This window comes from Struthio camelus, chromosome W (genome assembly GCF_040807025.1).
Source record: "Struthio camelus isolate bStrCam1 chromosome W, bStrCam1.hap1, whole genome shotgun sequence".
Taxonomy (NCBI): Eukaryota; Metazoa; Chordata; class Aves; order Struthioniformes; family Struthionidae; genus Struthio; species Struthio camelus.
The window spans coordinates 34,845,961-34,860,646 of NC_090981.1; the positions used below are offsets into that span (position 1 = coordinate 34,845,961).

The 14,686-nt window shown below is 54.7% G+C and overlaps 1 long non-coding RNA gene across 1 annotated transcript in view; it reads left to right on the forward strand.

The window, feature by feature from the left end:
- Positions 1–386: 386 nt before the first annotated feature.
- The window catches only part of LOC138064085 (uncharacterized), a 50,697-nt gene continuing 36,397 nt past the window's right edge, over positions 387–14,686 (forward strand). The window contains exon 1 of the long non-coding RNA XR_011137328.1: positions 387–1,455. This is a non-coding gene — a long non-coding RNA (uncharacterized lncRNA). The remainder of the gene's footprint in view (positions 1,456–14,686) is intronic.

A 14,686-nucleotide genomic window follows, 5' to 3' on the forward strand; every position in this document is an offset into this window, starting at 1 on the left:
CCAGGAGAGCCCCGCCGGCGAGTAATAAAAGCCCAAAAGTAAGTTCTGCGCGCGCCGCCTGCGCGGATCGATGCCGGTGAAGCGCAGTCCCCGGCGGCGGGGGTTGCGCGCCCGCGCAGGCCGGCGCGACGCGGCGCGGCGGAGGGGCGGGAGCGGGGGGCGGGCGGGCGGGCACGGCGCCCCCTCCGCCGTGCTGCGCCGCGCCGCGCCGCGCCGGGGCCGCGCTGCGCCGCGCTGCGCGCCCCGCTCCGCCCGGCGCGGCCCCGGCGCGGCGGTGGCGGCGTGGCGCAGCGGAATCGCTGGATCCGGCTGCCATCTAGCGGACAGGCACCCAGCCGAGCCGCTGCGCCCGCCGCAGCCACCGGCTCCCGCTCCCCCTCCTTCGCCGCGCACAAAGCCTCTGCCTTTTCTGAAGCAGTAGGAAGCCACAAAATCTTTTTATGGCTTTTTATCCCCCCCTCTTTTTTTCTTTTTTCTTCTTCTTCTTCCTTTTTTTTAAAGTGACTGCACTGGGGAAAAGAACCCCCTTCTTTCTAGTTGTGTACCTCTCCTAGCCTCCTTTCTCACAAGCCTTCCTTCCCTGAAACCTCCCCCTTTCTGCGAGAGGTTTAAAATTCGCTTTGGGTCAGAAGACTGTTTGTGATAAAGAAGAAAAAAACTGTAAAGAAAAAGAGAGAGAGAGAGAGAGATGAGGGAGATTACCCTCCTCTTAGCTCCCATAAAAGTTTATAATCAGATTGGAAGCCGGGGGAAAAAACTGCAGGGGGAAAGGGGATGAAATATATGACAAAAGTTTTGTTGTTATTTTTTTTGTAAAGAGATGTTGCTTTCATTAAAAAAAAAAAGCCCTCAACTTTGACGTATCATGATCACAATTTTATTTTTGTGTCAGCTCTGAAATCTGAGACTGAGAGCCGGCTGGAAAGGAGAATCCTTCATCATTTCTGAGATCAGACTAAACGCTTGATTTTGTCCTGAAATAATGAAGAGATTTTCAATGAGCCCCTTGGCCAAGCGGTCTCTATTGTATATTGCATTGATAAAAAGGATGTTATTGACTATGCAACAGTAGGCTCCTTTCCTCTCTCTCCTTCTTCCCAAATAAACTCTCGGTCCTGTCTCTTGGTCAGTGAGAAGGTGAAACGAATAAGATTAAATCAGACAAAAAAGCGAGCTCCGTATGTATATCATCTAGATTTTACTCCCCAGACTGTGAAGAGACAGGGAGTAAAAGAGGCAGAGCAAGACACAGAGAGAGAGGGAGAGAGAGGCAGAGAGAGAGAGAGAGAGAGAGAGAGAGACAGAGACAGAGACAGAGACAGAGGCACAGACAGCGAGGAAGCCTGGGAGAAGGTGGACGGACCGAGCAGCCGGAGCCCCGCTGCTGCCGCCACGGGCTCCGCGGAGCGCGCACCGCCGCAGCTGGCGCCGGGCCCGGCCGACCCGGCCCCCCAGGCAAGTACCGCGGCTTCGGCCGGGCGCCGGGTCCCGGGCCGGGGGCGGCCCCGCTCCGCACCGCTCCGCTCCCCTCCGGCGGCAGGGCCGGGCCCGGGGCTGCGCGCCACCCCACCTCGCCGCGATAACTTTTTTCTTCCCCCCTTCCAGGCTGCGGGCTGCTTTCCGCAGACTCCCCAACGCGAGCCCGGGCGTCCCCTTATTTGTGCAGTTGAGGCGTGTTGCGGCTGGTGGCATGAATAGCGGATGGGGATATGTGTAGCCCACAGTTTTTAGTATTTTGTTCTGAGACTTTCTCTCCCCCACCCCACACAAATACAAATACGTGTGCGGGTGTTTACACCCCCCATTCGGGTAACAGAGTGTGTTTATCTGAGTTGACCTACGCCGATATTGCAGACACAAGCGGTAGACCTGCACCTACCCCACGTAAATATTGAGCCCGACTTATACTTCTAATGACGGCGGTCGGCTGCCCGGTAAAGAAGTGTAAGCGTACTAATGCTCTTGTCTTTCACCTGCTCTGTTTGTTATTTGATCACCTAATGCAAAGATCGATGGCAGCCTGTTTATCTGGGCGATAGTGTCAACAGATTAAAGGGACAGCAATCAGATTCCTCTGAGCTGAACTGAATCAGGAGGAAGCCCAAACCCACTCACATTGCTCTGGTCGCAAAGGGTGTGTGTTGGGGGGAGGTGTTTTCTCCCCTCGCCTTGTTGTAAATGGTGCTGATTTTCATTTGCTGCGTGTTCAGAGAAAGCGACTATTAAATGTGCATTTTTAAAAGCCGAGGCTTGAAGGACTGGTGAAGTTTGCGGGATTCCCGAGGAAAAGCCCATCTTCTGTGTCCTGTTGTTGTGCTGAAGTGTGGGGAAGCAGACTGGTAGCAGTTGAGCTGGGACGGAGTGAATCTATCAATAAACCTGGTCTCATTCCTCAGCTGCCCAGGTTAAAGCAAAGTTCAATCGACAGGAGGCATTTCCTCTCCCCGACAAATCACAGGAATACTTAAAAATGGTCACAACTCACATTTAATTGGGAAATGAGCTTAGATTGCTTTTTAACCTCTGCGGATCTGGAATGGGCAGATGAGACCACGCTAGCAGCTCGGCGAGGTTGGGGACTTGCTCAAACTTAATTTTCACTTTACCTCGCCAGATCCCACTTCCCTCAGGCGAGAGTCCAGGCTGGGATCTGAAGGTCACAGAGTTCTGGGGAGATTTAGAGTTCTCTCTTTGGGATTTTTTTCCCATTCCTTCCTTCTCTCTCTCTATTTTTTTTCCTCTTGGCGTAACCGAACCCTGGACCGCGCTAGCTCCTCTCTCCTTCGCAGTTCTCTTGTCCCCTCCGGAAAGGAAAAGTTAATTTTGGCGATTAGTGGTGACAACTTCTAAAACCTCTTTCTAGCGGGCAGAGGGAGGAAAGGATAAAACCCAGCCGAAGGTATTACCATTCTTTAAGTGGCACAGGAAAATGCTACATGTAAACTAAGGGTTGTGAGCTCTGTATTCTGTATTTTTCAAAACAAATGTTAAGTGCCTGCTTCACCTGCCAAGCTCCGCAAAGCAATATATATAGATACACACACACCCCCCACACGCACACGTACATACATATATATATATATATATGTATGTATGTGTGTGTATATATATATATACACACACATCGTATTGTTGTTGGAGGACAATAAATCCATAGACTGTTGTCATAGGACCCAGCGAGCAGCTCTGCCATGTAAAAATATATTTCTCGTTCCCAAGGTTTAGCATTTTTAACCATCCCCTGCTCTGACAAGAAAATGCATTAAAGATGGGAAACTATATATATATAAAAGTGACATTTTGAAATTCCCTTCCGAGAGCCCGTGTGCTGCCCCGTCCCTGCCTGCCTCCCCCGCCGGGCCCCCCCCCCCGTTGCCCCCCATCACTTAGTACCTTCGGCTAACTATAGACAGGCGGTGGCTGGCGCTGCCGGGGCCGGGAGCAGCCGGCTCGGGTTGCAGGGGAGCACGTATTTTAACCCCATTTCCTGGGATGGGCCGCTTGGCAAACCTAATGACACGGTAAACACGGGGACGCTCCCAGGCTTGAGCATCTGGCCCGTCCCGGCTCGGCCGAGCTGCCCTGTGCGGCGCCCTCGGCCCGGCCCGGCCCGGCCCGGCTCCCAGCTGGGCCACTCGCCAGGGTGCTGCCGGGCCAGGCCTCGTTAGGGAGCAGTGCCCAGGCAGGCCTCATTTCCCATCAGCAGGGCCGGGGCCTTTCCTCTCGGGCCTTTTGCCTCCCTTTCCCTCACCCTCCCTTCTTCCTCCCCCATCGCTTTGGCCAGATCTGAAGGACAACCGAGATCTTTTAACAGCACAATAAAAGATATATTGACTGGAGGTTGTGTTTTATAAGGGGAAACGACCGCTCCTTGCTTTGGGAAGTAATCTCTGGTGGGTTATGTCACCCTGCGCAGCCGGAGGGCAGTGGGGGGGTAGGAGGGGGGAGCATGTCTGGCCTCTCATCAGGTTTTTAGGCTGTTCACTTGCAGCCAGCCTGCAGCACCAGCCCAGGAGTCTCCCTCTTGCTCTTCCTCCTCAGTGGGTCACACCCCGGGAGATTTCTTTATACGGACCCTTTTCTATTTCCAAATGAAGCAAAAGCACTACGAGATTAGGCTCCTTTCCTCCACCCACCCACCCCAGCCTCCTTCGGTGTTGCTGGACGGGCATTTGCCCGCTTCTCTTCAGTTTAATTCCTGAAGCCCGTCCAGCCAGGCCGTTTCTGCCTGCTCTTTAGTGGATCCCACTGAAGGCAGACGGCCGCGGCAAAGGAGGAGGGGGGACCTCCGTGCTCCGCACATGCCCCGACCCCCGCGCCCCGCTCAGGACCCCCCCCCCCAAATTTTTCTAGCCTCGCTTGTAGCAGTGACAGCCTTCAGTGACGGCTCTCAGGGTCCCGCAGCAATAGCTCGGCGGGGCTAAACGCAGCGTGAACCCCCGGAAGCCGCCGAGGGGCCGCGGGCGCCCCGGGGGGCCCCGACGGGGCCCCCCGGGGCGCCCGCGGCCCCTCGGCGGCTCCGTGAGCCCAGCCCGGTCGCGGCCACCCTCCCTCCGTGCACGCCGCCTGCGCTCCCGGGAATTATTTTAGCCCGTATTGGCATAACGCGGCGTGACAGCGAGCCTCTCCTCCCCCCCCCTTCCGTCCCCCCCCCCCCCCCTCCGCCGCCCCCCTCCGCCACCCCCTCGGCAAGACAATCTGCCGTCCCCGCCGTCTCCCCAACAGCCGGGGCTGCTGCGAGCTGGGTTTTGTCATTTGTTCGCTCTCAAAAGTTCCGGGCTCGAGTGCCAACCCGCAAAGCAGGGCGCTGAATCACAACTTTGCGCTCGCCATCCATCCAAACAGAAACGCCTGAGCATCCGAAGCCTGCCTTAAAACACACACACACACACACACACACACACACACACACACACTTAAAGTAAAATAAAATAAAAGTCTGTGCATGAAAGTAAAAAAAGCGTCTGCGCGGGAAAGGGATGAGAAAGCACCCAAAGCGAAGGCCACTTATCTAAAGGTATAAAGGAGCATGGCAATTCCCAAGTAAGCGCCAGGAAAAAAAAATTGATGACCTCTTGATGCAAATCAAACCTTCCTATATAAGGCAAATCTGGGAATCATTTTCAACACACTGGTGAATCCAGGACCAAATATTTACTTTCGGCACAAATAAAGCTGCGGTGATCTAAGCGCTGAAGCCAAAAGAAACAAAAGTGTACAAAAGCCATTAACAGGAGGCTTTCCATTGAAACACATTTGACTGTATTTTAAATCCTCGACTTCTGTTAGGGATGAATTTGGTGTTACTTATTATTCTGAATTGGGCTAGAGCTTTTGTTGAAGAGTTGACGTTTGGGAACGAGTTGGAAAGTTGCTAGATTGTCCTGACAATGCAATCGACTGTACTATATAATCATTTCCTTAATAGTTACCTGTCAAAGATCCTGTTTCTTTTACTGCAGGGATTAGTCCATCAGAAGTAGATTTGAGCTGGACTTTTCGCAGACCAAAGATCGCTGGAATACGTTTAAGCATTTAGTGACACTTTCTCCCCTGCCTCTAAGATAAAATAGTGCAAAAGTATTTTGCTCGGGAAACGTGGCTGGTAACAACAGTGGTGATATAATCACATTCGCCTCATCAGAAGTTGATCTCAGTAATAAACCTGAGCACTTTCACTTGAACTGTCAGTAGTAAGATATGTTTATTACAGCGTATTCTGTCTGCGTGGGGAGGACGAGGATGCGCTTTAGCTAAAGTTTGAACGATATAGAATAAACATATCAAACCGCCCCAGCCCAGCACAAAAGCTGTAAATGACTGCTGTGTATTTTACCATGCGACGGCTTTTTTATTCCCACGTTTCTAGGGGTGAAGCTCGGGCATATCCAACGGTGTCGTTAATAAAGTATACAAAATTGCATGATCCTACCAAACTGGGCTAGAGTTATATGTTTTATTGTTAACCCCTTGCACTGAATCTTCTGAAGCTGAAAGGGGAAAGGAAAGGGCTTTTGTCCGAGTTGATCCTTGGCTATTCTGGGGCTCAGGTTGGTGTGAAAGGGACGAGGAGGTCACTTGAAATCTCCTTTTATCTACTCCTATTTTCTCTCTGGATCAGCAACTTTGAATAGACACCATCTAATCGCTCGTAATGGAAAAAAGAAAAAAAATAAAGGGCTCTGGGAGCAACGAAAATGCTTTTACTCTGGCAGTGCCGGGCTGGCTGCGCGGGTGTGTGTGGACGCGCACCCCGCAGCCCGGGGCGCGCAGCCCGCCGCGGGTGCCCCCTGCGCGCCCGCGCACGCCGCCCGGCACACGCGTGTCCGCGGCCGGCTCCCGCGCAGCCCGCGGCGGGGCTCGGCTCCCCCCGGCCCGCGGCCTCGCCCGCTCCCGCTGCGCTGCCCGAGAGCTCAGGGGCGAGGAGCTGGGGGACGGTGACAACCGGGGGGCAGAGGCAGCGCCGCAAAGCCCCTCTGGCTGCTAAACTTGCGGTGACCCTTTCGGGTGAGCTGACTCTCCGAGGCATGCGAGCGGGGCGGCGGAGGTAGCGCACCGAGGCAGCCAGTAATTGTTTTATTGGCAGACCCCAGGTCTGGATTATTTATAGGCAGGGCACTGCTGACTAATTCTGCCAGGACAGGGCTCGGTCGGAGGTAGCCCCGTCCGCTGGCACAGGATAGCCGTGTGACTGAGCCGTGCTTGCGGCAACGCGTGTAGCTGCCTCCCTCAGGTTGGGCAATTAACTTCAGTTTATTGATATCACAATTCCTTGAGCCCGACTGATGTGGTGGCTAAACCGGGAGGGGAGTGTGGTTTTCTTCGCACGCAGCGGTCATCTTTCTAAGGCTGATTGTTATTTTTGGAGGCTTGAGGCGGGGGGGAGGCGGACAAAACTGGGGGCTGCTGGCAAATAGAAAAAGCTTTGTTCTAGAAGCTGAAGACCTCACGGCTCAAGCCAGGGCACTATCTCTTCCCCTCCTAGCCGCTCAGAAATTGGCATTTCTCTGTGAGTCCAGGATGCTTTCGCTGTAAATTCCTTTAAGTGACTACTTTGTTGCTAAGGCTACAAGTTCCCATCCCAACACACAAATCTTTTCCACTCCAGGACCAACTCAAGCCCTGAGCGGGAGTCTTGACTTAAGAAACCTACTTCAAACTCCTTGGAGTGCCTCCTTGCTAAATACCTGCTAAAGTCCGCAGTTCAGAGGAAGGACTAAACAGTCCTCCCCCTCTTCTCCCCCCCCCCCCCCCCCCGCTCTCCTGTGATACGTTTTGCTGGGACTTCTGGTCAAAGGATGGCAAGAAGAAACCCAGTCCAATAAAGATTAAATTAAGTAGAAGAAATCCAGCCGGTATATATTTTGAAGCTCCGGTGGGGCGTCAAACCGATGTTTAACACATTTTTTCCACTCACTGTGCACAAGTCCTAAGCCTGCACCGCCTTTTAATTTTTCCACCTTCGAGGAGGAGGAGGAGGAGGAGGAGGAGGCAGTTGCGAGAACTGGCAGGAAAGGGCTCCCCCGGCCGCAAACCTTTCCCCGGGCTCCTCGGCCACCGAGGGGGCCGGGGGGGTCGCGGGGGGAAGGGTGTCGGGGTCCCTGGGGAATCGGCACCTGCAGGCTGGGGGGGGGGCGGGGCTCACCTGGGCTGCCCCTAAGTGCGGGGCTTGGGCTGAAAGCGACTCGAAATTATTTTAGCAGCATCAACCTCCGCCGCCTGCCTTCCTGCCCGGCTCCCCACCGCCCTCGCTCGCCCAGTTGGCTAAACTGGCGGCAGCCCCCGAGCGGCTGAGGAAATATTGTTTTAACAACCCGGCTCAGCACCGTGGACAAATGTTCGTGACCCCCTGAGCCTTCCCGTGCTGACGGACCGCGGAAGGACTCAGAGGCGAGAGCCTGGCTTGTTTAATTCAAAGGGAGAAAAAGCCAGCCCCAGAGACGCTGATCTCTCGGAAAAGTTAGGCGTGACGCGGGAAACGTCTGCAAATGCAACTAGAAATGAATAAATAAACCTCAGACCAGGTAGTTTGGGTGTAATAGTTTAGCAGGACTAATTGCAGACAATGGAGCTGAAATGACTTCTCCAATTAGCTGCTGGTTGGAGTTTAGTTGGAGGAACTGTCAGCTCCAGCGATGGGTAATTGCTTTATTGCTCACAAAACTATCATCTATTTAGAACATATGTGCTAATTACTCTGGATGGGCGTCGGAAAAGAGATCATAAATCTATTAGCACTTTAAAAAGTCTAGGGTACTTGTAAGCAACCAAACTCCCTGCCTTGGTGCGTTAAAGGCGAGAGCCAGCCCTGGATGACAATCTTGGCAAAAAAATAAAATAAAATAAAAATTTCAGTATAAGCCACATGTATGCTGGGGCACGTTGGCGACCTGGGAGGGAGCCGGGGAGGGAAGAGTGGTCATCTCCAAGTCAGGAAAGCCTCTTTCCATAGATCCAACTAGTGCAATAAATCACTGTCATAAGAACGATTTTCCTCCTTAGCTTTCCACTTTTTTTTTTTTTTTTTTTGCAAAAAGATTAGTTTAGAAATCTTTTAATTGGATTACTCTGGAAAATTAAGCTCCTTTAGACTTGCTAAGTTTGTGTACCAAATATTTGGAAGTAATTCACTGTTACTAAAAGCATCCGGGATGCCTTTTGTTGGAACTAACTAAGAAAAGGAACAGGTAGGGAAGGTAACATTTTAACGTATGCATTCATGTGCACTCAGAGCTCTCTATGCATATTCATTGCTATATATGTCGCATTATAGCGCATAAAATTACTATTGTAAGGAGATAAACAGAATTGTGAGGTGTTTCTTTTTTTTTGGCCAGCTATGGATCAGGGCTCCAGCACGGGGGGGGTGGAGGGTACCTGTCAGGAAAAAAGAAAAAGGGGGGGGGGAAATCTGCAAGCAGTGTTGAAGTCCTGCTTGATCGACGTGGCTGATGCCAGTGGGGCTACAAGGCGCCTCTGGGAGCTGCTGCTCCCCCCTGGGAAACGCGACCACCGCTCTCGGGGCGGCGACCCCAGGCCCCCGCGGGCCCTGCTCCCAGATAAGCGCAGTTTTGCCTCTGCCTCCGGAGCGCGGAGCGGGGCGGGGGGCGGGGGGAAGCAGAGAGAAAAAAATTGAGAAAAAAAAAAAAGAAAAAGTTTTGCCCGCTCGAGGAAGAGCCCTTCAGGCTCGGTGCCGCGAAGGACCATCCCTGGGCCGAAGCTGTCGCTGCCCCGCTCACCCTCCTCTACAGGCGCCCGCCCTCCCGCTCCGCTCCGCTCCGCCAGCCTGCGCCGCCGCGGTCCGCGGGCGCGCAGCCCCGCCCGGCCCGGGGCCGCTCCCCGGGGCTCCTGGGCCCCTTCCTGGGGCTGACCCGGCACCGCGGGGGCCTCAGCCCCTTCACGGCCGTCTGAGCGGATCTTGCCAGCTAGAGAACCGCGTGGGCACGCAAGGGGATCCCTTACTTTTAAGCTCAATTTAGCTGTTAGCAGCAGCCCTGTGAGGTGTGGTTAATTGGTGGGGGATAAAGGCGTAATGACTTGTCAGGAAGACGACCGCGATTCTCTAATGCACTCTCTCCCCCGCTTCCCTCCCTTTTTACAAACACTGACGTGCCATCTCTCTGCTAAAAGAGCAATAAAGCGGGATTCATTTATTTATTTTTACTTATTTATTTTTCCCTGAAGGAAACAAACGTGCAACTTGTTCTGGGTGATTTACGCGCAGAATATGACAGTGCTGGGAGCCGTGGCGGCGGGGAGGGTGGCAGGAGCCCGCCAGCCCGCAGCGTGGGAGCGTCCCCGACCCGCGGGCTGGCGGCGGCGCGCTGAGTCGCACCTGGCCGGAGCAGGCGGCAGGGACAGTGTGTGGCAACGTGTCTGCGTGTGCGAGAGACCCAGGCTGGGCAGCTGAGCCGGCAGCGCGGGGCCGGGCTGGAGCAGGAGGGAGGGAGCCTTTGGACCTCCTGAGCGCCGCCTGAGCTCCGCGCCGCGGGGATTTCGCTTCGGCCACTTGCGCCCGTCCCTTCCAGGGCACCGGCAAAGCCACCTCTCCCCCCCCACCCCCAGCAACCAAATCCCACCCGCTCTCCGCCGGCTTCGTGTTTGTGGCACCTTCTGGATCTCTAGTGAGAGTTTGCCATTTCAGAGTCAGCATTAAATTTTTAGCGTCAGCCGTTATTGAACTACGAAGCACCGAATGGGATTATGTGCATTTAATAAAACATGTGATACAGATGCACACATACTTATACATCAGCCGCAAGGAGACAAAACATACACAGAAACGTACGCTCGTAAACCCATAGAGGTGGATGGCTATATCCAAAACCCATACTATAACTTCTCACGCTCGTACTCAGACATATATGTATATAAATATATATATATACACATAAGCCTAAATTCGGAAACTCTGCACACACATGGCACACAACCGTTTACATACAGCTGTGTGTGCACAGTGTGTGTATAGACACACATATGCGATCCCTGTGCGAACACACATAAGTACGTAGCTATTTCCAGCCAGAGTTTATATACTTGCTAAACAACCCTGTGGTCTGCAATGAATTAATTGTTACGGTCCTAATCCGGCCGTAAATCTGTTCAATGTCTGCTCACCTTTTACCTCCCGCTCTGTTTTTTTTTCCTCCTACCTCGTGGCTTTTCTGCTGCCTCTATTGAATTGCACACAGGTAAAAGTTTCACATCCCTGTGCTGTAGCTAAACAGATTAATACACGTTGACAGACTCTTTATCTCTCTTCGCACAATGTTAAATGAATCTTAAAGTCCCTTCTGAGACGAACGGGGAACTCTCTCTTTCTCCGTCTGTCTGTCTGCCTGTCTATCTGCTTACGCCTCGGATGTGCCCTGTGGAAATTGTTTACAGTTTGGAAGGCTCTAACCTTGATTTTCCAGCTTTGAGCTCCCTCTGGAAGCGGAAAGAGCAATTACTCCACATTACTGTACATATTTTATTGCAATGATAGATCGCAGGTGTTTCAGCTGCTGCCATTGTCTGCCTCCCGCCCAGAGCCCTTTAACTAGGGAGGAGCAGCTGCAGGAAAGTCCTAGTTAAGCGGAGCCGGCTCACGGCCCCCGCGGCACCAGCCGCACCGGTGCTGGGGTGCCCGGTGCTGCAGCGGCGCCGCGCCCCGCCGCGGCGCCCCTCCGCCCCCGCGGAAAGCCGGCGGGCGCGCAGCACCGCCGCCGCCGCGCTCGCCCTGCGCGGCCGCTGCCGGGCCGGGGGCGGCCGGGGCAGCCTCCCCCCGGCGGCTGCGGGAGGGGCCGGGCGGCCGGGGCTGGCCCCGGGCCGGCCCCGCGTTTGCTCGCCTGCAGCGGCCGCGCTGCCCGCTCCGCCGCCACCGCCGCTGCCCCCGGCGGCCCCGCAGCCGGGGGAGGGGGGGAGTTTTGCCCCCCGCTGCCCTCGCGCTCTCGCTGCCCGCCCGGGCCCGCGATGACTAACTACCGACGCTGGCGGGGCTCGGGCTCAGCCCTTGCGTGAGCAGGTGGCAACGACTCGGTGCTAACTTGCTGGGATTTTTTTTTTTTTTTACCTTGTAAATCCCTACTAGGGCCGTGGTACTTTGCCCGAGGAGTATTAGCCGAGCATAAGGGGCACACAAAGCCTTTGGAAAGCAGTGGCATCCCGTCAGTTCCCATTTGAACTCTCCAGCCCGCCTCTCAACCCTTCCGCTTTGGATGAAAGCAGAAGGCAGCTTAAATCTCCGCAGTCGGCACTCGGGCCGAGCCTCCCTTCCCCGGGAGAGCTCGCTGCATTTGTACAGATGAGCCAGCTACACGGCGCGGGGGCGAGCGGCGGCGTGCCTCTCTCTGCCCCGGGCGCGCAGCGCGCCGAGGCGACGAGCGGCCGCGGAGGGGGGGGGGGGGTTGAGGGCAAAGCCATACATCCGTGCGACACTGCCCGCTGCAGCCCGCTGAGACCCAGCCGCGCACCCGCCCGCGGGTGACCTGCTCCACGCGCAGCCGGCCGTAGCCCGCGCTGTCGCGTCACGGAGCTAGTGAGGGACCCGGGGTGGGGGGCAGCGCCGCTGCACGGGGGGAGAGGTTGATGTTGTTACCCCGGGCGCCGCTCGCCGCACACGCTCGCGCGTGTGTGTGTACGGAGTACAGGGAGGCTGGCGTTCGCCCACGCGCGCTATAGATAGCTCGTTTGTGGAAATGCAAGTTTTCTCAGTTGAATTTCAGGAGTGCTCACCGTCTAACGCATCGGCATACCGTGCCGCAAGCAACAGAGACCTGACGGGCTGAACAGAGGCTGCCTTCAGCCGAAAGGTGGGGAAGGGAGGGTAAGGACAGCTCCTGAATGTGGGAGCCGAGGCAAAAAAGAGAAGGGAGGGGGGAGTCCGAAACAAAGCCCCAAACCAAGGAAATGGCTAAAAACCCAGAGCAGCGCGCGTTCGCCTGGAAGGCGGCTAAGATGGTCGCTTTTAATTTAAGCTATATAATGGTCCTTTTGAGAGGAAGCCAGAGGATTCATTTCCAGCGAGTTACAAAGGTACAGAGTGGAGGCAGCCTGCTATGCGATGCTGAAGCATCCCTGAATAGCATTAAACTGTGTCATGGATCAGTGTCATGATGACGTATGACACAACACAAGGGATCATTATGAGTGACTAGCATAATAGACAGGGAGAGTGGACCAAAGTCTCCTTGACAATTCTTAGTCATATGTCTTGGGGGGATAGTTTTACATTTGTGATCCGTTTATTTGGAGCCAATTCCGAGAGAGAGACACACGAAGCACATGACTGACTCTTTCTAAGTAGGATGAAGATGGGCTTACACGGCACAAAGGATTGCGGGGGAAATCTGAAGAGGTCACCAGTTTGGGTGCAAAGCACTTGGCAAAACACCTGCTATATCTAATTAAATAGGACGCCCCTGCCTTCTCCAGCGAGCCTAAGACAGGGATGGCTACACTGTGTACTGCTAAGCGCATCGCTACGCTCCCCAGCAGTCCAGTGCAGAATGATTTCAGCGTCGCACACGTCGCATACCCCTTATTAGGAAAACCTCGTATCAGATCGCAACGTGAGGGATGTAGCTCGTACCCTGTTTCTTACGCGTGTGCTCTGCGCCAGGCTGTGAAATGCTGAATCTGTGCATAACATCAAGTCGTGCTTCGATAGTAAGTGAGAAACACACAAAAGTAGCATCAACATAGTTTCTTCGAGCAGGCAAGCAGGCTAAGAAAACGCACGTTTCGGAAAGCCATCTAACTAAGCGGAATGCATACCAGCGTTATCTCTTGCGCCTTTCACCACGACGGGGAGAACCCGACAAGAACCCGGAGCTTTGGGTTTTTTTTCCTTTTGTTTCCAAACACCCCGAACTACAGCTGGCAGTTTGGGTTTCTTTGCCTGCTACGCACTTGTCCCCGAGCCTGTGCCCCCTCGGCAGGTGTCCCAACCCGGGCGAGCACGGCTCGGCTGCGGCGTGGTGCGGGGGGACACACGAGCAAACCGCCCGCGACGGGCCGGGGCTCTGCCTCGGGGAGCGCCGTGCCCTCCCCTCGGCTCCCCTGCTCCGCAGGCAGCCCGGGAGGCTCGCAGGGGACCCGCTTTACACAGCCCGGTCAGGAACATTTATCACCTCTAAAAATATCCAGAGGCGGTATTTATCCCGCCAAGAGCAGAAGGAATAGTATTCGCCCTGAACGGGGAGTCGCAAAAGGGAAACCACCTTTCAACCTGATACCACCAAAACTGCTGATCCAGATGTTGTACGAAGTTCACTAAATGTGTGAGCAGGTAATGCAGGGAACAGCGACACTGTTAACAGAAAACATCTAATTAACAATGACTTCATTTGATTGGGAGGATGAAAAAGCCTTTTTAAATCAATCCAGATTTACTGGCCTAAGCACAGCCAATTTATGAATATGGAGGCTGTATTGAGTCTGCCTTCTTTCAAGATGTCATCCGAGGGGTAATAGTATAGGTGAAGTCATTTAGTTACACTGTGGAAACTTTTATAGTCCCTTTCTTGGGAATTTAATTCAGTGCTTCTTCATTTTATTAGGAACAGACTGACTCCATCAACTGCGCTCTCCATGTTTAGAGGCATGACTGCTTGAAGCAATTAGGCTCCCCAATTAGCATACTTCTCCTGACCCCAGCAGCACCACCAGGTCTTTACATTATCCATCGCTTCAAAGTAGGGGAAAGCCAGACTAAAACATGCCTCCCAAGCGTCCAGGGTGGTGAAACCAGCACGCAAGCGGGCTACCAAAATTACCCCTTTGCCCTTAAGGGGTGGGGGAAAAAAGCCTCCTAATAGCACCCTAGCGTTTATGTTTCAACAGCACGGGCAGCCCTTCCCGGATTCAGTCATTCCGCTGCGGTTCCTCCCTGGGCTGTTCTAAGCGTTTCGCCCAGATGTCGAGCGTGTTGCGAAACCACTGACTAACTGATGGTCGTTTCCCCCCTCGCTTTCAGTGCGGTTTAGCGCGACGCAGTGCCCGAGCGGAGAGAAACGCTGCCGGAGCGGGAGCCGCGCGGGGGTCCCGGGAGCGGGGCGGGCGGCGGGCTGAGCCCCCCCCCCCCGCGTGTCGGTGCGTGGCGGCGGGACGGCTCCCCGGGCGCCCTGCCCGTGGGCCGGGAGCGGGCAGCGGCTCCCCGGGCCGCCCCGCTCCCCACGCGCAACGCCGGCTCCCGCCGCTG